General features: G+C 44.2%; 1 protein-coding gene across 1 annotated transcript in view; it reads left to right on the top strand.

The window, feature by feature from the left end:
* The window catches only part of CCDC28A (coiled-coil domain containing 28A), a 64039-nt gene that overhangs the window by 29341 nt on the left and 8914 nt on the right, over window positions 1-25784 (top strand). The window lies entirely within an intron of this gene.

The following is a 25784-nucleotide window of genomic DNA, read 5'->3' as shown; positions in this document are numbered from 1 at the left end:
GGGGCTGTTGCCTGCTGTGTGTGTATGGGAGATGGGGCTGGTGCCTGCTGTGTGTGTGTGTTTGGGAGATGGGGCTGGTGCCTGCTGTGTGTGTGTATGGGAGATAGGGCTGGTGCCTGCTGTGTGTGTGTATGAGATGGGGCTGGTGCCTGCTGTGTGTGTGTGTATGGGAGATGGGGATGGTGCCTGCTGTGTGTGTGTGTGTATGGGAAATGGGGCTGGTGCCTGCTGTGTGTGTGTGTGTGTGTATGGGAGAAGGGGCTGGTGCCTGCTGTGTGTGTGTATGGGAGATGGGGCTGGTGCCTGCTGTGTGTGTGTGTGTGGGAGATGGGGCTGGTGCCTGCTGTGTGTGTGTGTGTGTATGGGAGATGGGGCTGGTGCCTGCTGTGTGTGTGTGTATGGGAGATGGGGCTGGTGCCTGCTGTGTGTGTGTATGGGAGATGGGGTTGGTGCATGCTGTGTGTGTCTGTATGTATGGGAGTTGGGGCTGGTGCCTGCTGTGTGTGTATGTATGGGAGATGGTGCTGGTGCCTGCTGTGTGTGTGTGTTTGGGAGATGGGGCTGGTGCCTGCTGTGTGTGTGTTTGTATGGGAGATAGGGCTGGTGCCTGCTGTGTGTGTGTGTGTATGGGTGATGGGGCTGGTGCCTGCTGTGTGTGTGTATGGGAGTTGGGGCTGGTGCCTGCTGTGTGTGTGTGTATGGGAGATGGGGCTGTTGCCTGCTGTGTGTGTGTGTGTGTGTGTGTATGGGAGATGGGGCTGGTGCCTGCTGTGTGTGTGTGTATGGGAGATGGGGCTGGTGCCTGCTGTGTGTGTGTGTGTGTGTGTGTGTGTATGTGAGATGGGGCTGGTGCCTGCTGGGTGTGTGTGTATGGGAGATGGTGCTGGTGCCTGCTGTGTGTGTGTGAGTGTGTGTGTGTGTGTATGGGAGATGGGCTTGGTGCCTGCTGTGTGTGTCTGTATGTATGGGAGTTGGGGCTGTTGCCTGCTGTGTGTGTATGGGAGATGGGGCTGGTGCCTGCTGTGTGTGTGTGTTTGGGAGATGGGGCTGGTGCCTGCTGTGTGTGTGTATGGGAGATAGGGCTGGTGCCTGCTGTGTGTGTGTATGGGAGATGGGGCTGGTGCCTGCTGTGTGTGTGTATGGGAGATGGGGATGGTGCCTGCTGTGTGTGTGTGTGTATGGGAAATGGGGCTGGTGCCTGCTGTGTGTGTGTGTGTGTGTATGGGAGATGGGGCTGGTGCCTGCTGTGTGTGTGTATGGGAGATGGGGCTGGTGCCTGCTGTGTGTGTGTGTGTGGGAGATGGGGCTGGTGCCTGCTGTGTGTGTGTGTGTGTGTATGGGAGATGGGGCTGGTGCCTGCTGTGTGTGTGTGTATGGGAGATGGGGCTGGTGCCTGCTGTGTGTGTGTATGGGAGATGGGGTTGGTGCATGCTGTGTGTGTCTGTATGTATGGGAGTTGGGGCTGGTGCCTGCTGTGTGTGTATGTATGGGAGATGGTGCTGGTGCCTGCTGTGTGTGTGTGTTTGGGAGATGGGGCTGGTGCCTGCTGTGTGTGTGTTTGTATGGGAGATAGGGCTGGTGCCTGCTGTGTGTGTGTGTGTATGGGTGATGGGGCTGGTGCCTGCTGTGTGTGTGTATGGGAGTTGGGGCTGTTGCCTGCTGTGTGTGTGTGTGTGTGTGTGTATGGGAGATGGGGCTGGTGCCTGCTGTGTGTGTGTGTATGGGAGATGGGGCTGGCGCATGCTTTGTATGAGGGTGCGATCTCAGGTTACGTTTTGGCCTGCATTTTTATTGTGTTTGAAACGCATTACAACAGATGAGGAGAGGTGATTTGCCTAATTACATTACTGTTTATATTTGTAAACGCAAATGTTAACAGCAATGTAATTAGGCAAATTACCTCTCCTCAGCTGTTGTAATGTGTTTCAAACGCAATGAAAACCCAGGCCAACACGCAACGTGTGAACGCACCCTTAGCATTTTGATTCCGTTTTGTAACTGAATCAAAGCGCATCGTGGTGGCCTGCGGCAAATGTAAATGCGGGACACCGGGCGCTCATTGCGATGCATGCATTTACATACAAACACATATGCGATTGGCCGCTGGCCACCCTAGTGCGTCTTAATTCACTTACAAAACGGAATCAAAACGCTAACGTGTGGCAACACCCTTATTGTCACTTATGGTTAGTTGACTCCGCCCACTTGTGATGGCCATGTCTAAAGTAAATTGGCCCCGCCTATATCATGGGGCCACTTTTAATCTTTTTCCAGGGCCACTTTAAATTTCCAGTCCGCCCCTGGTTGTCTGCACACCACAGTGTTCTCTTCCTCCTGCCCCTCGCCCCTGCATTACAAGACCAGCTCAGACACAGGCACTTCCTGCCAGCAAGCAGTGTATAGAGACTTACTCTACTAGCTACTGACAGATACGGTCTTTATAGCAGAGCTGACTGTGTATTTAATTGAGGGAGTAGAGATGATCTGTCTCAATTCTCTTTTTCTATGTGTCAGATACTAGTAGTATGTGCATAAGCTAAATCAAATAGTAGATAAGCTCTGTACTATGGAAAATAAGAAATTTTGGGGCTACTCAACAAATAGAATTCCCACTTCTGGGACCCTAAAGCTGTGTTACTGGATTTTCTAAAGTATCAAAGAAACAAATAAAAAAGTCAAAATCTACAAAGTGTCCAAGGGCACCAGTGTTCAGCACATCCTATTGCTATTGTATGAAATGTGTGTAACAATGATGTATAATAAAGTTTCCTAATGTTAAAAAAATCATGTACCCTTTAATATTAGATAAACATATATGTTGTCAAAATAAAACAGTATATAAAAATCCCTAAAAAAATACAAACACAAACATATACTGTTTTAATATGGCTCATTGGAATTAGCGAACTACATATAGAATTGTACAGTCATGGCCATGAGAATGTTTTGAGAATGACACAAATATTATATTTTCACATGATCTGCTGCCCCTGGTTTTTATGTGTGTTTGTCAGATGATTTTATCACATACAGAAATACAAGTGCAATCATATTATGAGTAACAAAAGTTTTTATTGACAGTTAGAATGAGTTAATGCAGCGAGTCAATATTTGAAGTGTTGACCCTTCCTCAGGACCTCTATATTTCTCCCTGACAGCTCTCAATCTACTTCTGGACCAAATCCTGGCTGATAGCAGTCCATTCTTGCACAATCAATGCTTGAATTTTGTCACAATTTGTTGGTTTTTGTTTGTCCACCCGTCTCTTGATGATTGACCACAAGTTCTCAATGGGATTAAGATCTGGGGAGTTTCCAGGCCATGGAGCCAAAATCTCTATGTTTTGTTCCCTGAGCCATTTAGTTATCACCTTTGCTTTATGGCAAGGTGCTCCATCATGCATAGCACATGCACTATGCACATGCATAGGCTGACACTGTGCTTTTAAGATGACTTCACTGACGCCATCTTACTGGCAGTGCCTGCAGGCAGTGCTGGGGTCCTGATCAGGACCCCAGCAACAATAGCAACAATAGGTGCCCCCGAAAACGGTGCGGGGGGCAATGTTGGGGGAAAGAACCCCCAAAGGCAGGTTAAATGCCACGGTTGTGTTGACCGCGGCATTTAATGGGTTAAACACCCGCAATCGGAGCCCACTCTGACCGTGGGTGTTTCACTGGTTTGACGGCTATCAGTCACAGCCGGTACCCCATGTTTCCTGATGCCGGTTCAGCTCAGATCTTGAGCTGAACCGGCATCAGCTCTGCGTCAAAGTTACTGCGCTCAGCCTCCGATATATCGGATGCACAGCGTTAAGGGGTTAATTCATATTGTTCCTTATACTGATATATCATCCCTTTATCGTCAATAAAATGTGATTACGTTACTCGCAGTCTCTGCGTGCGCGTGTCTCCTTCGGCTTTGGGTTCTTTCTATTGTGCATGCGTGGAACCAGATTGTATTGTAATAGTTGTGGAGCTCCGCTCCTTTCAATATTTGGTTCCTTTTGGTGAGAATCTAAGCCGGGCAGCCCTCTTGGTTTATGCTGGAAACATCATTTTATTCCTTCTTCAAGAATGATTCTTTTGATATGTTGCCGAGGGTAATACATGTTAAAAAAGAACAGCTAGGACAACTGATCATATGTTCTGTATGGAGATGTGAACACTTCAGTCGCTAGACGCGTTTCGGAGGTTCTTCCTCCTTTTTCAATAGCGGACATTTTTGGAATTAAGATACCCTTACTCATGGCTGTCGTAATTTGATATTTCCAGCTTTGGTCTCCTCCCCACACCCATCTAGACACCTTCTCAATACCCATAAAGGAAAAGAAGCTACGGTCTCCATGATGTACCGACTGAAAATGTCTCAATGCCATGGACACATCCTGGTTCTTACCATCAGGTAGGTGGAACGTGCAGTGGCCCGGCTGTACAACATATAGATAAAAGGTGTGGTACTGTAATTGATATATTGGCATATATCCTGTACCTGTTCTGTTGGAATTTTTTGGATTTTAAAATTTTCTTTTTTTTACTTCTGCCTGGAGGATTGTTTTGAAGCTGTTTTGCCTTTTCTGTAAACATACATCTATTTTGCCCAAATATGCATTAATGGTTCCACTTACAGATGTATAGCAAGGTATGCCTTAACAATGTATTTTTAGCTCTTTTTATGATATTCAGGTGTGAGCTTGTAAATAGGCATGAACAACAGTAGCTTGTCTTTATCTGCCCAGTTTCTGATCAAAGTTGCAGTCTTGCTGTAGAATATTTCATAGAATAATAATAATTCCTATATTTATATAGCGCACACAGATTATGCAGCGCTGCACAGCGCTTGCCAAATCAAGTCCATGTCCCCAATGGGCCCACATTCTAATCAACCTACCAGTATATTTTGGAGTGTGGGAGGAAACCCACACAAACACGGAGAAAACATACAAACTCTTTGCAAATGTTGACCCTCGAACTTGAACCCAGCACTGCAAGGCTGTAGTGCTGGTCTCTAAGCCCCCCATGCTGCTGTTCTACATTTATTGATACTTACAAACATTTATAATGACGTTTTTGCTAAAAGCAACCCACTTAACATCTTCCAATTTGTATTGATTTATTACATTACATGCCTGATGAATGTAGACATTGTAAAAGTCTTTATCCTGCTATATGTCCCTTTCTCATTTATGTCCAATGTCAATATTTAAATGCATATTATTTGTCTACTTCTTAGGATTCTTCCTTACTAGATATTTAGATCAATCTATGGGCCTATACAAGGCTTGTGAATATTCGCAAGAACAGAGTGTAGTCAAATTTTGTTTTCTGGATGGAGGATTGTTTTTTAATGAAAATAATCACAATCATGAGATATGTCTTCTGGTATTGATAAAACATATACAGATAGATAAAGATTTCTATTTGATAAGAATTGTTACACATCTTAGCAATTCCTTTATGAAATATAAAAATAGCATAAAACAAAAAAAGACATAGAAAACAGAAATCCCTTTCTTCTCCAAAGCTCAGGTACTATCACAAACAATGAAATGGAGCCTGCCCTTTGTCTTGGTACATTAATCATTTCCTTAACACATGGTTGGCATATTGCTTGCTAATAAAACTGGGTGGTAACAATATAAAATATGGAGGTATATGTGACATTTACAAGCTTTATAAAAACCCTGGACAACGTATACAGACAAATAAAATATTATTATTGGTATTACCTACCATATCGTTTTGCTTGGTATTATATAGGACATTTTTGGTATATCTTTTGTAGTCCACTGTTATACTATTCCATCATGACTACAAATCGTGGTTAAAACTTAGCTTTTACTGAAATCGTTTAAAAGTGAACAAACAGTAATCTGGCTTCAAAGGAAATGTATGGACGCACGGTACCCATCTGAAAAAATTGGAAGAAACAGAGCAAGTGTGAGCCTGGTGGCCTCCTTGTACAGTTCAGGGATATTGATACAGCTTGTAGTGAAAAAAGAAAGCTCACCTCTGTGGGCTACACATCTTGATATGTGGAAGGTTCGTATCTACACTCAGGTTTCCGGATGTAACTCCGTGGAGGTGCCACAAACGAAGGGTCAATAAGGTAAATACGGGCACCCTATGTCCATAGAGAGTGTAGGAAGAAAAAGGAGGAAGAAACAGGGTGTTGTGACTAGAGGCATAGGAGGCAAGCGTCAGACATGACTAACACTCTCCCTGTTAATGCCCTAGATCAGTGGTGGCGAACCTATGGCACTGGTGCCAGAGGCGGCACTCTGAGCCCTTTCTGTGGGCACCCAGGCCATCACCCCAGAATGAAGTTCATCAGACAGAACTCAAAGAATCTGCCTGCAGAACCTTCCTACAATGATAGGGGAATTTGCCCTCCTCCTTTCAACTGGGTTGGTGTCCTTGGGAGGCTGAAGGATTGAAAGTTGTCAATGAACAAGGAGAAATACATTACTGCTTAAAGTGCTGCGCTGGCACTTTGCAATAAATAAGTCGCTTTTGGTTGAAGTTTGGGCACTCCAGCTCTAAAAGGTTCGCCATCACTGCCCTAGATCCAAGTTCTAGAACACCCTAATGACCTAACCTCGGGGTTGTGGCCCTAATTGACTACGTACCCCGACCGGAACCTTACCCTAGATACCTAGCCCTGTTAATGGACCTAGTCTAGAGGTATCGTCCCAGTCAGTTGTACGTATGTACAGGAGGTATGTTAAATGGTCTTTATAGACAAAAAGCAAAGAGTATGTCCTAAGGGTAATTGCGCAACCAAATCCCGACAGGGCCTGTTTCACCCTTTTGGGCTCATCAGGGGATAATTAGGTCCGCGTTGGGAAAAACCCTTACACTACATTGATAAATAGTGCTGGGGTAGTGAAGTTCTCCCTTACACTATAGACATAGGGGCACATTTACTTACCCGGCCCATTCGCGATCCAGCGGCGCGTTCTCTGCACAGGATTCGGGTCCGGCTGGGATTTAAGATGGTAGTTCCTCCGCCGTCCACCAGGTGGCGCTGCAGCGCCGAAAATAATCTTAACGCCCCGGAATGCACCATCCCATAGAAGGTGAAGGTGAGCGCTCCCCAAGCGACACATTTCCGGTTTTTAAATGCGGCGGTTTTTCCGAATACGCCGGGTTTTCGTTCGGCCACGCCCCCCCGACTTCTGTTGCGCGCATGCCGGCCCCGATGCGCCACAATCCGATCGCGCGCGCCAAAAACCCGGGGCAATTCATGTACAAGCGGCGCAAATTGGAAATATTCGGGTAACACGTCGGGAAAACGCAAATCGGGCCCTTAGTAAATGACCCCCATAGTGTGTAGGGATAGTGCAGATTTCCCTGAAAGAAAAGGCTAATTAAACGATGCAGTGCTGCGGGGGTGCAAATGCCCACTGGTCACTCACTGCGAACGGGGCTGTGTGCATTTGCACCCCCGCAGCACTGCATCGTTTAATTAGCCTTCTCTTTCAGGGAAATCTGCACTATCCCTACACACTATGGGGCAGATTTATCAAGCAGTCTGAAAGTCAGAATATTTCCAGTTGCCCATGGCAACCAATCACAGCTCAGCTTTCATTTCACCAGTGCTCATGAATATTTTAAAGGGGAGCTGTGATTGGTTGCCATGGGCAATTGGAAATATTCTGACTTTCAGACACTTGATAAATCTGCCCCTATGTCTATAGTGTAAGGGAGATCTTCACTACCCCAGCACTATTTATCAATGTAGTGTAAGGGTTTTTCCCAACGCGGACCTAATTATCCCCTGATGAGCCCAAAAGGGTGAAACAGGCCCTGTCGGGATTTGGTTGCGCAATTACCCTTAGGACATACTCTTTGCTTTTTGTCTATAAAGACCATTTAACATACCTCCTGTACATACGTACAACTGACTGGGACGATACCTCTAGACTAGGTCCATTAACAGGGCTAGGTATCTAGGGTAAGGTTCCGGTCGGGGTACGTGGTCAATTAGGGCCACAACCCCGAGGTTAGGTCATTAGGGTGTTCTAGAACTTGGATCTAGGGCATTAACAGGGAGAGTGTTAGTCATGTCTGACGCTTGCCTCCTATGCCTCTAGTCACAGCACCCTGTTTCTTCCTCCTTTTTCTTCCTACACTCTCTATGGACATAGGGTGCCCGTATTTACCTTATTGACCCTTCGTTTGTGGCACCTCCACGGAGTTACATCCGGAAACCTGAGTGTAGATACGAACCTTCCACATATCAAGATGTGTAGCCCACAGAGGTGAGCTTTCTTTTTTCACTACAAGCTGTATCAATATCCCTGAACTGTACAAGGAGGCCACCAGGCTCACACTTGCTCTGTTTCTTCCAATTTTTTCAGATGGGTACCGTGCGTCCATACATTTCCTTTGAAGCCAGATTACTGTTTGTTCACTTTTAAACGATTTCAGTAAAAGCTAAGTTTTAACCACGATTTGTAGTCTTTCTGTATATTTCACAGTGGGTTAAACCTTCCTTACCTAATACTTCTTATTTGAAATTCATTTGGATATTTGTTTATTCCATCATGACACACCATGTAAGTCACCCAATGGGGCAGATTTACTTACCCGATCTAGTCGCGATCCAGCGGTGGCTTCTCCGACGCTGATTCAGGTCCGGACGGGATTCACTAAGGTCCGTGCGCCGATATCCACTAGGTGTCGCTGCCACGCCGAGGTCCACTGGAGTTCACCTTCTATTTCTTGGTGCAGGTAAGTGCGTGTCAAATACCGTGTTTTTTTTCCGAAATCGTCAGGTTTTCTGACGGCCATGCCCCCGATTTCCGTCGCATGCAACCTGCTGCGATTGTGCCGGAATCCGATCACGTGCGCCAAAATCCCAGCAGAAATCGGCGCAAATTGGAAATCGTCGGGATACCCGACAGAATCACGCGTTTCGGACCCTAAGTAAATGAGCCTCATTGTGTTAGACCCTGATCCACACTTTATAACCTACCCCAAAGGGTTGTCTATTCATTGTCAGACAATCTCTTCAACTGTCACTGAACTCTTCCAACCAGCGTGTCCTATCTCTGTAAATAGCTAACAACAATAAGTAATATTTAGAAAACTCTAACACACTAAAATACTAAATAAATTGGACTAGGTTAATGATTAACCGTAGTTTGTATTTTTTACAATGTATTTGGCTGACAACTACTACAGCTCGGCTCATCTCAAGGGTATTTCAACATCTATGGTTTAATAAAGCTTTATGTGAATTACATGGTCTAGTAAAGCCAGTCACCATAAAGGAACATGCCCAAACCGGAGGTAATTCACTTCATTTTTATGGGATTTTAAAAGTTAAAGCATAATAATTAAGTTTGCAGGCATGCATGAGCATGATAACCCTCTGGGTTGTAGCAATGAGTACAAACATAGCACCCTGTTTTTCTGGTACATCTCCATCCACAGCTAGCTGTGCAAAAGACTTTGCTTTAGACTTTGCACATTTCCTTATATCATACTTTACTGTAATTATTGTAATTTTTTTACCAACAAATCCATACCATGTTTACATGCTGTACCATTAGTGTGTTCCTTTTTTCCATGGATGACTGGAAGCTTTTGCACAGCTAGCTATGTTATCATACCTCCCAACTTTTGGACGAGAGAAAGAGGGACAAAAGCCCCTCCCCCTTTTTCTAAACCACGCCCATTGTCCCACCCACAAGTATAGTATAATATCCACCTTCACGGTCCCCACATTGTACGATGCCTCTTACTCCAGCCCCCTCTTGTAACCTCCTGTCCGCCAGCCTCCTCCTGTAGTCTCCTGTCCTCCAGCCTCCTCCTGTAGCCCCCTGTCCTCCAGCCTCCTCCTGTAGCCCCCTGTCCTCCAGCCTCCTCCTGTGGCCCCTGTCCTTCAGCCTCCGCTTGTAACCCCCTGTCCTCAGCCTCCTCCTGTGGCCTCCTCTCCTCAGCCTCCTCCTGTAGCCTTCTGTCCTGCAGCCTCCTGTCCTCCAACCTCCTCCTGTAGCCCCCTGTTCTCCAGCCTCCTCCTGTAGCCTCCTGTCCTCCAGCCTCCTCCTGTAGCTTCCTGTCCTCCAGCCTCCTCCTGTAGTCTCCTGTCCTCCAGCCTCCTCCTGTAGCCCCCTGTCCTCCAGCCTCCTCCTGTAGGCTCTTGTCCTACAGCCTCCTCCTGTAGCCTCCTGTCCTCCAGCCTCCTCCTGTAGCTCCTGTCTTCCATCCTCCTCCTGTCCTCCAGCCCCCTCTTGTAGCCTCCTGTCCGCCAGCCTCCTCCTGTAGTCTCCTGTCCTCCAGCCTCCTCCTGTAGCCCCCTGTCCTCCAGCCTTCCTCCTGTAGCCCCCTGTCCTCCAGCCTCCTCCTGTATCCCCTGTCCTTCAGCCTCCGCCTGTAACCCTCTGTCCTCCAGCCTCCTCCTGCAGCCCCCTGTCCTCAGCCTCCTCCTGTGGCCTCCTGTCCTGCAGCCTCTTTTCCTCCAGCCTCCTCCTGTAGCCCCCTGTTCTCCAGGCTCCTCCTGTAGCCTCCTGTCCTCCAGCCTCCTCCTGTAGTTTCCTGTCCTCCAGCCTCCTCCTGTAGTCTCCTGTCCTCCAGCCTCCTCCTGTAGCCTCCTGTCCTCCAGCCTCCTCCTTTAGTCTCCTGTCCTCCAGCCTCCTCCTGTAGGCTCTTGTCCTCCAGCCTCCTCTTGTAGCATCCTGTCCTCCAGCCTCCTCGTGTAGCCTCCTGTCCTTCAGCCTCCTCCTGTAGCTCCTGTCCTCCAGCCTCCTGTCCTCCAGCTGCCTCCTGTCCTCCAGCCTCCTCCTGTAGCCTCCTGTCCTCCATCCTCCTCCTCCTCCTGTCCTCCAGCCTCCTCCTCCTTTCCTCCAGCTCCTCCTGTGTCCTCCAGCCTCCTTCTCCTGTCCTCCAGCCTCCTCCTGTTCTCTATCCTCTTCCTGTTCTCTATCCTCCTCCTGTGTCCTCCATCCTCCTCCTCCTGTCCCCAAGCCTCCTTCTGTCCCCCAGCCTTCTCAAGCATCCTCCTGTCCTCCAGCATCCTCCTCCTGTCCCCACCTTCCACCTGCCTTCTAGCCGCCTTCTGTCCTTCAGCCTCCTCTTCCTGTCCCGCAGCAGCCTCCTCCTGTCCTCCAGGAGCCTCCTCCTATACCCCAGCAGCCTCCTCCTCTATTCTCCTCCTGTGCCCCAGCCTCCTCCTGTAGCCTCCAGCCCCCCTGTCCTCCTCCTGTAGCCTCCAACCCCCCTGTCCACCTCCTGTAGCCTCCAGCCCCCCCTGTCCTCCTCCTGTAGCCTCCAGCCCCCCTGTCCTCCTCCTGTAGCCTCCAGCCCCCCTGTCCTCCTCCTGTATCCTCCAGCCCCCCTGTCCTCCTCCTGTAGCCTCCAGCACCCCCCTGTCCTCCTCCTGTAGCCTCCAGCCCCCCCTGTCCTCCTCCTGTAGCCTCCAGCTCCCCTGTCCTCCTCCTGTAGCCTCCAGCCCCCTGTCCTCCTCCTGTAGCCTCCAGCCCCCCTGTCCTCCTCCTGTAGCCTCCAGCCCCCCCTGTCCTCCTCCTGTAGCCTCCAGCCCCCCTGTCCACCTCCTGTAGCCTCCAGCCCCTCTGTCCTCCTCCTGTAGCCTCCAGCCCCCCCTGTCCACCTCCTGTAGCCTCCAGCCCCCCTGTCCTCCTCCTGTAGCCTCCAGCCCCCCGTCCTCCTCCTGTAGCCTCCAGCCCCCCTGTTCTCTATCCTCCTCCTGGCTCCTTTCCCTGTGGCCCCCTGTCCTCCTCCTGTAGCCTCCAGCCCCCCTGTCCTCTATCCTCCTCCTGGCTCCTCTCCCTGTGGCCCCCTGTCCTCCTGTAGCCTCCAGCCCCACTGTCCTCTTCCTGTGGCCCCCCTGTCCCCTCAGTCTCTTACCTGCATTCATTCTGCTTCTCCCGGGCTGGAGTCTGAATGACTCGCGGGGGGGGGGGGGGGGGCGGGCCGGCCGGGGGGCAGAGCTCTCTCCTCACATGATTGGTGCAGACATCGTGTGAGGAGGCAGCAGGGGCCTCCTCCCTGCCCCCATGCCTTGGCTGCTGTGCAGCTCTAAACTAGGGGGACTGGAGGAGGCGGGACAAATCGGGAAAAGTGGGCGGGCCCGGGACATCCTCTCCACCACCCGTTGCAGCGTGACAGAGCCCAAAAAACGGGACTGTCACGCTGAAAACGGGACGGTTGGAAGGTATGATGTTATTGCTCTGGAACATCTTATTTTATTTGTATGACTACTTTATGATCTGTAAAGCCCTGCAGAATATGATGGCACAATATAAAGATGAATTATTATTATTATTATTTAGCCTCTTTAACTGATGTTGATAATTAGCAACATTATATATAAAGGAGATATAATAAGAGACATGTAATATTAGGAGAAGATTCTAACAATATTAGTGACAACCCTGCTGGCAAGAATTTATAATCTAGAAATAGGGTCAACAGGGTTGTGACTAGTTCAGATGATCCGGGACAGGGGCCTTGGATTTTTGGTCTGAGCCCCACATTCAGATAAAGTGCAATATAACGGGGGGAGCAGTTAGCTGTCATCTCCCTGCTCCACCATACAGGCTCTGGTGCAACATTGAGAGGCTTAGAGGTCTTCAGGATGATGTCACTACTTTGTGCCTCTTATGCCAAGCCACTAAAACACAGTGGAATGAAGACCTGTGTATGAGCCACAAGAAGTCCCTCCAGTAGAAGAGAATGGAGTGAATTCTTCACTTCATCTGTGGGGTCCCAGCCAGTTCACAAAAACTTTACCATTTCTTTGTATTTTTGTCTGCGTCTCTTTTTGTATTTGCCCATGGCCATTTTTTTGCATACAAAACATGAGATAAATGTTTGGCAAACTAAATAAAGACAATGTGTGGCTGTAAGAAACATGGTGGAACTAATGGAAAAGATAAGAAATAAGAACAACTTCAATCCAAGGGCACTTAACCTGCAGTCATAGGATGGAAGTGTTCCTGACTTTTCCATCAATATATTTGGTAAGTATTGTTTTTGGCATAAAAGTATATGGTGTGTGTGTGGGGGGTGCTATTCATGGAGGAGGGTGGCTGCATTTGATACAACTGTATTTAGTCTCAGCTTCTGGATAATTTATAACCTTAGCAATGCTGGGGACAACAACAATTCTGCTTATTTTGTCCAATGGACCAGCAATCTTTTATAAAAATTCATATAGTGCATATGAGACTGCTGGGAAATGTCAGCAGATGTATCTGTCAATGTACATATATGAAATGCATTTTAAGGAAACATTTCACAATCTCTATAAATCCCAACTCAATTACTTTAAAGCATAACTGTAAAGCTGTAGTGATTTTACCAAATTATTATATATTATTCACAAACAGATTGATGCCTACTTTATCTACTTCACCCTTTTCTTTCCAAGGGAATTTTCTGTTTTGAAAGTGTTTGACAAATGTCTTTCTCTCCAGAGGTGAAGTAGGCAGAGACTAATGTCTGTCTGTCTATACCCTCAAGCTGAGGCCAGTTAGCTTGCCCACAGAGATCTTGTGTTCTCTCTCAAAGTAATGTAGCATTAAATCCATTTAGCTTCCCACAAATAAATCCACTGAACATTGCACAGTGTACATACAGGATGTATATGGCAACTAGCTTGACAGCTTCAATCACATGGAGCAGCAGGGAACATATAACACACTGCAAAGAACAGCTAGGGCACTTTATATTTCAAGACAGGGTTTATATTACGGTGGCTTGTGCTTGACTTTTAAGTTTAATTTATACATAGCCTAAAAGTATAATGCCTAAAAGTATACTTAAAGGGGTATTCTCGTCTGGGCATTCACATTCAGTTTGATAAATCTGCCATATATAAACATTTCTTCAATTAGATGTTATTAAAAAAAATGTTCCTGTGTGAAGATAATTTCTCATAAATGTAGCCGTGTTGTCCCTTAGAAACGAGATAGCTTCCTCGGATACGACCACCTCTGCTGGAGGGATTGCACAAATAAACAAAAAGGTTTTGTATATGAAATGTCCGGGAGTTACTGCATGTCCCACAGCCGTCCTGTAGTAATGATTGCTGTATCCTGGTGGTCCGGCAGGACTCTATAGCGCAAGTCTGGCCACCGCTGCCAGAGTGTGACGTGGTCGTATACGAGGAAGCTATCTGGTTTCTAAGGGACAGAATGACTACATTTATGAGAAATTATCTTCACACAGGAACATTTTTTTAAATGACATCCAATTGAAGAAATGTTTACATATGGAAGATTATTGAAAATGAATGGGAGTGCCCAGACGAGAATACCCCTTTAAGAGTAAAAACAACTTTTTGACCATGTTTCTCTCTCCAGCACAGAGAAGGGTCCCCTTAATTCAGTACCAACACCATGTTGCAAGCACACATATAGCTGAACCTGGTACTGCAGCTCAGCTGAATGAAAGGGGTGGTCTCATCTGACACAAGCCATTTTAAAATGGAGCTTATCAACCTTTACCCCACTCCAGGCTCCCATCCGTCCAGCAGACAAGCTTGAGTCCTCTGCAATAGGTATATATATATATATATATATATATATATATAGTCCAGCGTATAATATATAGTCCAGCGTGAACTAAACAATCACTGAATTGGTTTTCAGCATGAATAATCTTTACAAAGTCTATATTTTGGCAGGTCCTTGCGCTCTTCTTGTAACACCTCCTTCAGGTTTTGTGAATAGGAGACACTCTTATAAACACTGGCAACTGTGCAATGCACTTCGATATTGAAAGGAACATTTTTTGTATATAAATGTAAAAACTGATTGTCTGTTGTCAGCACGGCCATAACACCATTTTCTGTGCCAGTTCTTCCCTGAAATGGGGGAGCTTACCAAATGACTTCCAGATGCCTTAATTATAGTGTCTGGATTTTAAGCGTCTATATTGCTTTGATAATGTATTGCATTCTGTGTACCATGTGAAAGTGTGTCAAAAGGATACTCATGCATAGAACATTGGATATTATATTCTATCCCATGTCACTACAATTGTTGGGTAGGGATTGATATGTAAAATGCATATTTACTGATTAAAATATATACATTGTACATAAAATATAAAAACTAGTGGAAGTGTTGCTGACATCTCTACACTTTTTTGTTCCTGATGATGGTATGCAGGGGTATAACTAGGTGAGGCAGGGCCCATTGCAGACTTTTGAATGGGGCCCCCCTTCCCATCTGAAAAATATACATATATGTATACTAACACATGGAAGTTTATATGATGTATATATGCTGTATGTATATTTGGTGTATGATGTGTGTATATACTATATGGGGGATATTTATCATACGCTGGCTTCTGCCTCTTGAAGTATCTGGGCTGATCCATACGCCAGGCCCTGCCGCAGCCGGCGACTTTTCATATGCGCCTTCCACTCGGCCAGCCGCCCCCACTGGCATGAAGGTGGCGGATCGGGGCAAATAATCGCAAAAGCTAGCAATAAGCTAGCATTTACGATTATTTCAGGGCCTCTGCGCCACTGGTGTGGCGCAGAGGTCCTGATAAATATCCCCCAATGTGTGTATATACCGTATATACCCAATTATAAGCCGAGGTATCTGATCTTAACACAAAAATCAGGTACCTCGGCTTATACTTGAGTTTATACGGTATATACACATATATAGAATATGCACACATCATAAGGTAGCATTTACGATTATTTCAGGGCCTCTGCGCCACTGGTGTGGCACAGAGGTCCTGATAAATATCCCCCAATGTGTGTATATACCGTATATACTCAATTATAAGCCGAGGTACCTGATTTTAACACAAAAATCAGGTACCTCGGCTTATACTTGAGTATATACGGTATATACACATATATAGAATATACACACATCATACACTAAATATACATACAACATATATACATCACAGATACATCACAGATACAGCATATACACATCACATATATGCTATATACATATGATGATGTACAATGTTCAGCACAATATATATATATAGGATATGTTTACTTTGCATATCAACCCCTTAGTGCTCCGCGCCCTACTAGTACTGCGCAGGCTCCTGCGATTAGCGCTCAGTGCAGTACTAGTAAGGCGCTTAGCTGATGCCGGTTCGGCTCTGCACCAGAGCCAAGTTGGCACCGAGAATCGTGGGGTGTCAAAAGTAGTCTGCCGCTGTCATCCCTGAGTAACACGCACGGTCGGAGTGGGCTCCAATCGTGGATTTTTAACTCATCAAATGTTTCATCAAATATTTAAACTGACTTTGGGGGGTCTTTCCCCCTCGATTGGCCCCGCCCGCGCCGTCTTCAGGGGGGTGCCGATCGTTGCTATGGCACCCCTGAGGTCCGATCAGGACCCCAGGGTTGCCTGCAGGCAGCGCCATTAAGATGGCGTCAATGACGTGATAATGTCGAAACGCATGGATTTCAGATCCTCATTTTTATCCTTGTATATATGAATCTTTAAACGCTAATATAGAAGAATTGGTTTTGCACAAGCACCTTCATGGTCTACATGAGTGCCACTATTTTTTCTACGTTTGGGAATGCTACAGTCAAAGATCTGTTAGCATGTACCGCCACATGGTCTGTCAGCAGGAGTGTATTGAGGTGATTGGGTGAGCGATACGATTTTTTCTATGTACCAGATTGATACTGTTGCAAAGTACAACATGCCCTGCAAAAAAAACAAGCCATCAACCAGCTCTGTAGCCAAAAAAGTAACAATGTTAAGCCACTTGGAAGACGGCGATGCAAAAATGATAGATTTTTTTCCCACATTAGGGTTTTATTTGGCAAATTTAGTAAAACATAAGAAAAAATATTCAAGTCTGGTATCCCTGTAATCGTATTGACCCATAGAATAAAGATAACATGATTATTAGTCTATACGGTGAACACCAAAAAAAAAGGGAAAAAATCCAGTACAGAATTGATGCTTTTCTACTCCCAACCTCAAAAAAGTTCATAAATTTTCAACAATAGGTGATACCAACCCCAAAATGGTAACACTGGAAAAAGCATCTCTCCCTGCAAAAAAAATGCCATCACATGGCCCCAATAACGAAAAAGCTAAAATTTTATAGCCTACAAAAGAAGCCAATGAGAAAACTAAAATCCTGGCAGGTGCAGATCCCTCCTGCGCCTCGCTGTGCACCCATTAAACAAGTCACGGCCACATGTGAGGGGGTTACTGTACTTGGGAGAAATTGCATAACAAATTGTAAGATGGGTTTTCTCTTTTTATCTTTTGGAAATGTGTAAATTTTAGGGCTAAATGAACGTATAACCGACAAAATTTGACCATTCTAAATTTCACCTCCATTTTGATTTAATTACTATGAAGATGTCAAAGGGTTAACAATCTTCCTAAAAACGGTTTCTGATAGTTCAAGGGGTGCAGATTTGAAAATGAGTTGATTATGTAAGGTGGTTTGAATGCTAAATATTTAAAGTTTCATTCAAAACAGTAATTATCCTTAAAATAGTCAATTCTAAAAAAATATGGAAAATCTATATTCGATTTGTAAGCCGCGCGACATCAAAATATATTATCCAGACATTTCAAAAATTATGAAAATGTAAAGTAGACATATGGGAAATGTTATTCAACAACTTATTTAGGTGGTAAATATATGTGCCACAAAACGCAATGATTTCCAATTTCGTAAATGGCAATTTTTTAAAAAAATTCATAATTTTTTCTTTTTTTTGTAAACGCAAAACTTATTGGCCAACATTTGCCACTAAAATGAAGTACAACATGTGGGGAAAAACAATCTCAGAATCACTTTGCTAAGTAAAAGTGTTCAAAAGTTATAACCATATAAAGCGACGCAGGTCAGACTACAATAAATGGGGCTGAGCCTTAAAGGGAACCTACCACCACAAATCTACCTATAAAGGTAGATCGGGTGGTAGGTGGATCAATGGGACGTGAGGATAGCCCTTTTAAGGGCTAATCCTCACGTCCCCGCACTTTTTTAGTAACTTTTATCAGACTTTTATGCAAATTTTGTTATGCGGCTACTGGGGCGTGGAGTAGCCGCATCTGAGGTTGCATGGCGCGGCTACTCCACGCCCCGGTAGCCTCTTTTATCCTCCTACTCGCCTCCTCGTCCGACGATCCTGCAGTCTGCGCATGCACAGAACAGCAGGCCCGCGCCAGCGCGGTCACTGCTCCGAAGCCGGGGCTGCACAGGCGCGGGCCTGCTGTAACCTCAGATGCGGCTACTCCACGCCCCAGTAGCCGCATAACAAAATCTGCATAAAAGTCTAATAAAAGTTACTAAAAAAGTGTGGGGACGTGAGGATTAGCCATTGATCCACCTACCACCCGATCTACCTTTATAGGTAGATTTGTGGTGGTAGGTTCCCTTTAAGCTATAAAATGGCTGCGTCCTTAAGGGGTTAAAAAGGTGAAAAACACAGATACCAAATAGACCAAAAAGAAACTTTTACAAGTTTTACATAATTTGCTACGTATGCTGATAAAATATACAAAACAAAACATTGAATATAAATACAGCCTCCAAGGGGTTATCCAGGATTTTGATATTGACAAACTATCTTTAGGTCAGGTCCTAAATATCAGATCGGCTCATATCAGCAGTCACCATCCTGTCAAGATCATAGTGTTTGCAGCTCTATACAGAAGCATGATGGGCATTGCTTAACATATCATTTAGAACCAATGCAACAGTCACACGCTTTACAATCAGGGCTTCCATTCTCACACATTCTTACATTTTCAGCTGTTCTGGGCAAAACATTATTTCAGTCTTACATTATTGATGTTCTATATAAATTAAAATACTGCAGAAACTAAATAATTTACTTTTAGAATAAACTGGAACTTTGTTGAAGTCTGAAAGTCAGAATCCATACATCATACAGTACATCGCCCTCTACTGGTATCTGCATTATGTTTATTGTTGTATTGCATTGTTTAGCTTTTTTATGATTTTTATAGCATTAACTTTATTGGCAAAACTCTATATAGATTGTTACACTAAGGCTAAGCGTCCATTAGGCAACATGCTGCACTATTTTGCCTTTCAAAATGATGGACTCTTTGACAGATCCTCTGCAGTTGGTGTCCATAAGGTGATCACTCATTTCCCCTTTTTTTAGTTTTACTATTCCTATAGAAGAACATAAAGGGAATTTTTTAATCTTCTATATTTTTTTAGGATGTCAATATATGAACATATCAAGTGGATAGACCCTACTGAAAAACTTCAGTCTCTATGATTTCTTCCATTTTAATTTACACAACATTTAATATATGTTTCCCCAAATTCTCTTTTACTAAAATATGAAATCATTCAAATGAAAACAGAAACTACAATGAGGAAGAACTGAAAGAATTGAGACCATGTGATAACCAAGGGTAAAAACATGATTACGAGATGAAACTATTATATGTACTCATCACAAAGTTTTCCAGTTCTACAAGATTCAACTATGACTACTGTATTTCTGTAAGGTCTCATGATTCAGTTTTAATGCATGACCATTCACATGAACCAGCACAACACAGCTGACTACAGTTTATAGACCCCTCTACATGTCGACTGGCCAGACACAGTGGAGTGAACTATATATACTCCGATACTGTAATGTAACTCTATTCAACATGTTCATTTATTTCTTTTTATTTATAACTTTATTTTTATTTGTTCATTTTATAAAATAACATAAAATACAAAGCACATGCATGCCACAATGTATGCCATGACATAAGTAAAACACAATGGTTGCCAACATGTGGGTTCGTTATATATGCAGTGTGAGCATATATATAACACATAAACTATAATTAACATGTGCCCGTTGTTATACACTAAAGGTAAATGTTAAAGTATAATACAACATATATAACAAAGAAGAGTTTTCATTATATACGATGTCCGGAGACATAATTTGGCCACTTCTTTGCAAAAACAGGTTTGTTTTCCTTGTGATTTGCCAATAGGGACTCCATATTGTCATTGTTATGGACCACATATAGTATCTATTGGATAGAGGGTAGAGTGCTTGAATTCCAATTTTTGGCTATTAGGTTTCTTGTGGAATTAAGAATAAGTGACATAAAGGTGAGGGAGAAAGAAGGGATGTTTTCTAGTCCCAATGGTAAAAGGGCTACTTCTGGGCCCCAGGGTATATGGTATGATATAATTTCTGTTACTTTTTTATGGATTGAATTCCAAAGGGTTTTCACCTGGCTACAAGACCACCATACATGCAGGAGCTTATATCTCTGTAGCACCTTCAACAGAGATTCCTCCTATGTGGGTATATAAGAGCCAGTCCATATGGCGAGAGGTACCATCTGTATACCAGTTTTCTTGATGTTTCTAAATGATATGTGCAGCTGGAAGTTTGGCAAGTGGTGGATAGGGCATGTCTCCATACATTTTTATTAAATTCCGCATTGAGTTCTTTTTCCCATTTTAGTTGGAATGGGAGTTTTCTATCACGTGTCAGTGTTAAAATTTCTTATATCCTCTGCTTATACCCTATATTTTTTGTATCCTCTGCTTATACTCTTTTTACGGAGTTCTGTATTTGCGAAGAAGTTGCCATATAGAGTTTTTGTTGTGTTTAGGTTTATTTATGGTTTCCCTCAGTCTCAGGTATTTTAAGAAGTCCTCTCCGGGGATTTTAAATACGTTAAAAATCTTTCTTAAGGTATTTATGTATGAGTATGATAATGGGATAATTTCTCTTGTGGGATTTTGACGAACATCTACATACCTGCTTTGATTGTGGGCGAAGGACATTTGGGGATTTTATTTGTAATGGCAACTTGTCAGAGAAAAGTTTTCATGCTTAATTGGTGTAGAGTTTCTGCTTCTATTTTGACCCAATGTTTAGTGCTGTTTTTTGGCGCAGCTGCGCTGGCTTCCATGCGACACAAATTGGGGGGGGGGGGGCGTACAGTCGGATGATCTGACTGATTCGGACTGAGCCCGGGATTTAATATTCAAATTGTGTTGCAACCAATGCACTTACATACACCAGAAAGAAGATTGTGAACTCCGGCGGACCTGAGCGGGGAAACGAAACATGCAGGATATCGGGCGCACAATTGCAATGAATCGCGGCAGAGCGCTTTATCGTCGGACAATGCACTTTCAGGCAGGTAAGTAAATGTGCCCCATTATTACATCTGCGAAAAGACCTACTCAATTTGGTGATTGTCCTATTTTAAAACCGGACCACTGTTGCCAAATACTGTGTCACAGCCTGATCCCTTTTAGAACTAAATGTTTGGGGTGTAAAGATGTCATAGTTCATTATTAAATAATAAATCATAAGGGCACCTAAAATCATATTTGTTTAGTGGCATCTCACCTTACAATCGGCATGAATTCAGCAGAACCAAGCATAGTGGGGAAATGGATCTTTGGATTTTTTCGGAAGGTTATAGGCAATTGCATTTTCCCAATGAAAGAAACCACTATTGAAGATAAAGTGACATAATTTCCAGTTCTTTTAAAACCACAGTCATCTCATGAAACTGAAAACACTGTGGTTTATGTAGCAATCAATAAAACAATAGTTTCTAAGAAAAGAATAAGCAATCCCTTATGATTGCAGAAGAACTGTCAATTACTGTATATAGAAACATGTGATGAGTAAAACACTTGAACATTGTAAACAGGTCTAAGGAGATAAGCCTGTAGGTACACAAGATTTTGTACTGATGTGCACTGTGTATGATTGGTATGTTCCTGGAAAGAAATTTGTAACATTTATTGCTTCTGCTCAGTGCAAGAACATGCCTTACTTCACATCTTTTCAAAATTATAAAAAAATAAAAAGTTAAAAGTATCACACTAAAATAATGTAATGGTCCACTGTTACAAAACAGTTTATATCAGAAACAGTTTAAACAGTTTTTAGCAGAACCTAAACAATAAGGAAATGTAAATTATGTTCTGTAATCCACATGGGAGGTTGTGTTAACCATATTAAGACTAGGTTCACATAGGTTCAGGTTCGTATAAGCTCAGTGTATATTCTGGGAAAGCTCCCGTATACATAGGTATATACTGGCAGACGGAAGCAAAATGTATTCCTCCTTCTGTCAGTATATGTTTATGTATACGCTCAGTGCATACGTTGAGGACTTTTCCAGGAAGTAGGTTGAGTACAGTGTGTGCAGGAATAATAATGTCAAGCACCAGGGGTAGTGGACCCACTGGACCACCGACGATGACATTGCTCCTCAGGCGCAACTTTGTCTGGGGTGGTGGCCCCAAGGTGAAGTACAAGATCGTATAGCAGAATCGTAGTTGGGAACAGGCAGGAGGTCAGGGCAGGCAGCACAGGATCAGAGTCGGGGACATAGCGGAAGGTCAGGACAGGCAGCGCAGGATTGAAGTCAATAACAGAACCAGGGTCACAACAGGAAATTGCAATATAAACACAGGGCATCAGGAACAAAGCTTTCTCTTGGGCACAAGGCACGAAGATCCGGCATGGGTCACAGGAAGAGGCTGGCCATTTAAATCTCAGAGAGCCGGTGCATGCATGCCCTAGGTGGCGCGCCAGAACACAGGAACTATCGCAGGATCGCGGGAAGGTAAGTCAGCACGCTTACAGGGAGGTACATGGGTGTGCTTGGGACCCAGGACATCGGTTGCAGGAGCACTCGTGACAAATAATAATAATAATGCACAGAGGCTCAGTGGTTAGCACTACAGCCTTGCAGCGCTGGGGTTGGGTTCAAGTCCCATCCAAGTCAACATCTGCAAAGAGTTTGTATGTTGTTTCCTTGTTTGCTTGGGTTTCCTCCGGGTCCTCCGGTTTCCTCTCACACTCCAAAACATACTGGTAGGTTGATTAGATTGTGAGCCCCATGGGGACAGGGACCAATTTGGCAAGCTCTGTGCAGCGCTGCATAATTTGTGTGCTGTATAAATAAAGGAATTATTATTAATGTATTCCTACAATGATAGGTAAAAACACCATGTGAATGTAGCCTTACTTAATTTTTAAGTATTGAGGGAGAAGATTTGATAACTTTCTGCCTGTATTTCTGCCTACTTGAATTTTTCATACGTTTCTAAACTTGGGAACTTGTAGGGAACGACCATTTCGCAATATTGGGTGTAGACTCAGTTTAGTGATGACTGACACAGATAGTTCAAGATGTGACAACTAGGGGACGTACAAGAATGGGACCAGCAAACAATCTGAGCTCCAGGAGGGTACAATAGTTTTGTAACCAGACACGGGTCAGAAACTGGGGTAGAAACTTAAACGGAAAGCTTACTAGAACCCTAGCACACTACATTCCTCATTGCTCAGGCACCTTATAATGCAATTAGTTCTGGCCATCAGCGTCTCCTGGCCTACATTCCCCATTCTCATTTGGCTCCAGTTCCTAGGAGCCTTGTACCATAAGCAGAGTTCAACCTAAATCCAAGGACAAAACTGTAATCTGCTGCAGATTCAAGGATGTTCTACCAACTGCTCCCTGCATTACACCTACCGTTATACTGTATGCCCAACATAGAAGAAGACTAAAGAAGAGACAGAATTAAAGCCGCAGTCGTATAAGAGATGTAAATTGTGAAACGTGTTGTATGCCAATCTTAAAGGGAACCTGTCACCAGGAGACCCATTTTTAGCACTCCCCCAGTCCCCACAGAGCATAGTACATACACTGCCAAAGTGTTTTTGTATTAAAAAAAGGTTTTACAGAAAAAAAGATATGTTATATTGTACCTTTCATTAGTATCTGCTGTGTGACTAGGCAGTTGCCTTTTGGGAGGGTCTGGAAAGGAGCAGTTTCCCCCCCACCCTTGGGGAACCGCTACTACATGTGACCTTTTCAAATATATGAAAACACCCATCACCCAACGCCCCCTGCTCCTCTACAGCCAATCCCGAGTGTGGGGAGTTATTCATATATTTGAAATGGTCACATGTTTCCCAAGGGTGGGGGGGGGGGACTGCTCCTTTCCAGTCCCTCCTTTTTGGCAACTGCCTAGTCACACATCAGATACTAATGAAAGGTACAATATAACATATCTTTTTTTCTGTAAAACCAATTTTTTATACAAAAACATTTTGGCAGTGTATGTACTATGCTCTGTGGGGACTGGGGGAGTGCTAAAAATGGGTCTCCTGGTGACACGTTCCCTTTAAATCTGGTGTCTTCTTACACAGCAGAGGGATCTTTAGGATGTCTAGGGTGCCAGTCTCCATGTGACTCCTACATGCACATCATATAGCTCTAGCTCACATACCGTCTACACTCTGCTCTTAATAAAATGTGCAACCCCTACATCAGAGAGAGAGTTGTATTTATAGAAATATCCTTTCAACTATATGGCATCAGGATGTGCGAATGACATATTCTTTTTAAAGATCAAAGTCTGCATTATCACCAGGAAGAAGAATCATTTGGAAAAACTGCTGATTTTGCAGTCTTCTTTAACACCAAATTTCTTTACTTTCCACACAATCTTTTATATTTAGGCAGTGGATGCACGGGTTTAGTCCATAATGGGATGAGAATTGTGTAAAAAGTAATCCAGATTTTCTGCATGCTTAAATGCTAGAGATTTGTGTGTCAAGCTCCAAAAAGGCAGAAGTAGAGTTAAATACATTATATTTAGCAAGTCATGTGAAAAATACAGTCAGGACCGTTCCCCTTCTATTGTGTTTTCTGACAAATGCATTGTATCTGTAGTAAAAAAAAAGTTTTCACCTGCAATACTACATTACTATGCTAGTATGATCAGTATTAAAGCATACAAAAGTACCCAGTTTTGGAAGTTAATTTTTTTTGTAGATATGTAAATTCTTTGGAAGGTGAATGGGTAATCTAAAAAGCTGTTGTGCTGATGATAGGATCCCTTGAAAAAGCGTATATGGAGCTAAAACATGAACACATGTGGACAAAATTCTTGGTACCCCTCGTTTAATGATAAAAAAAACTACCATGGTGACAGAAATAACTCAAATCTGACAAAAGTAAAAATAAATAAAATATCTATAAAACTGAACAAATGAAAGTCAGACATTGCTTTTCAACCATGCTTCAACAGAATTGCCCTTTGAAGCAATAACTACAACCAAATGATTTCTGTAACTGTCAATAGCATTTTTTCTGCAGCAAAGCAGCCCCAGAACAGAGCAGAGCATCCTCCATATCTCACAGTAGGGACACAGTTCTTTTCCAGCTATGCTTCAGTTTTCCATCTGTGAACATAGAGCTGATGTGCATTGACAAAAAGTTTGATTTTAGTCTTATCTGTCCATAGTACATTCTCCCATAAGCTTTGTGGCTTGTCAACATGTCATTTTACAAATTCCAGTCTTGGCTTTTTATGATTTGTTTTCAGCAATTGTGTCCTCCTTGGTCTTCTCCAATTAAAGGGGTTATCCGGGTTTAAAAAATGTTTTATGTCCGGGCTGGGGAGGGCTATTTAAACATAATAAACATGTACTTACCTCCTCCGGTGCTGCCGATGTCCCGCGCCGCAGCCGGTCTTCTCCGTGAGCCGGTTTCATTACACCGGCGCACAGGGAGCTTCTGGCCGGCCGGAAGCTCCCATGCGCACCATCTCCCAGCGCTTACAACGCTGAGAGATAGGGACGCATGGGAGGAGCCGTCCACATCGCGGACCGGAAGCTCCCTGTGCGCGGCTTCCGTGCCCCTGTTTGTTTACAGGGGCACGGATCGAAGTGACCGCGGCGCGGGACATCGGCAGCACCGGAGGAGGTAAGTCCATGTTTATTATGTTTAACTAGCCCTCCCCAGC

This window comes from Engystomops pustulosus, chromosome 3 (genome assembly GCF_040894005.1).
Source record: "Engystomops pustulosus chromosome 3, aEngPut4.maternal, whole genome shotgun sequence".
NCBI lineage: Eukaryota > Metazoa > Chordata > Amphibia > Anura > Leptodactylidae > Engystomops > Engystomops pustulosus.
This window is presented reverse-complemented; position numbering and strand designations above follow the sequence as displayed.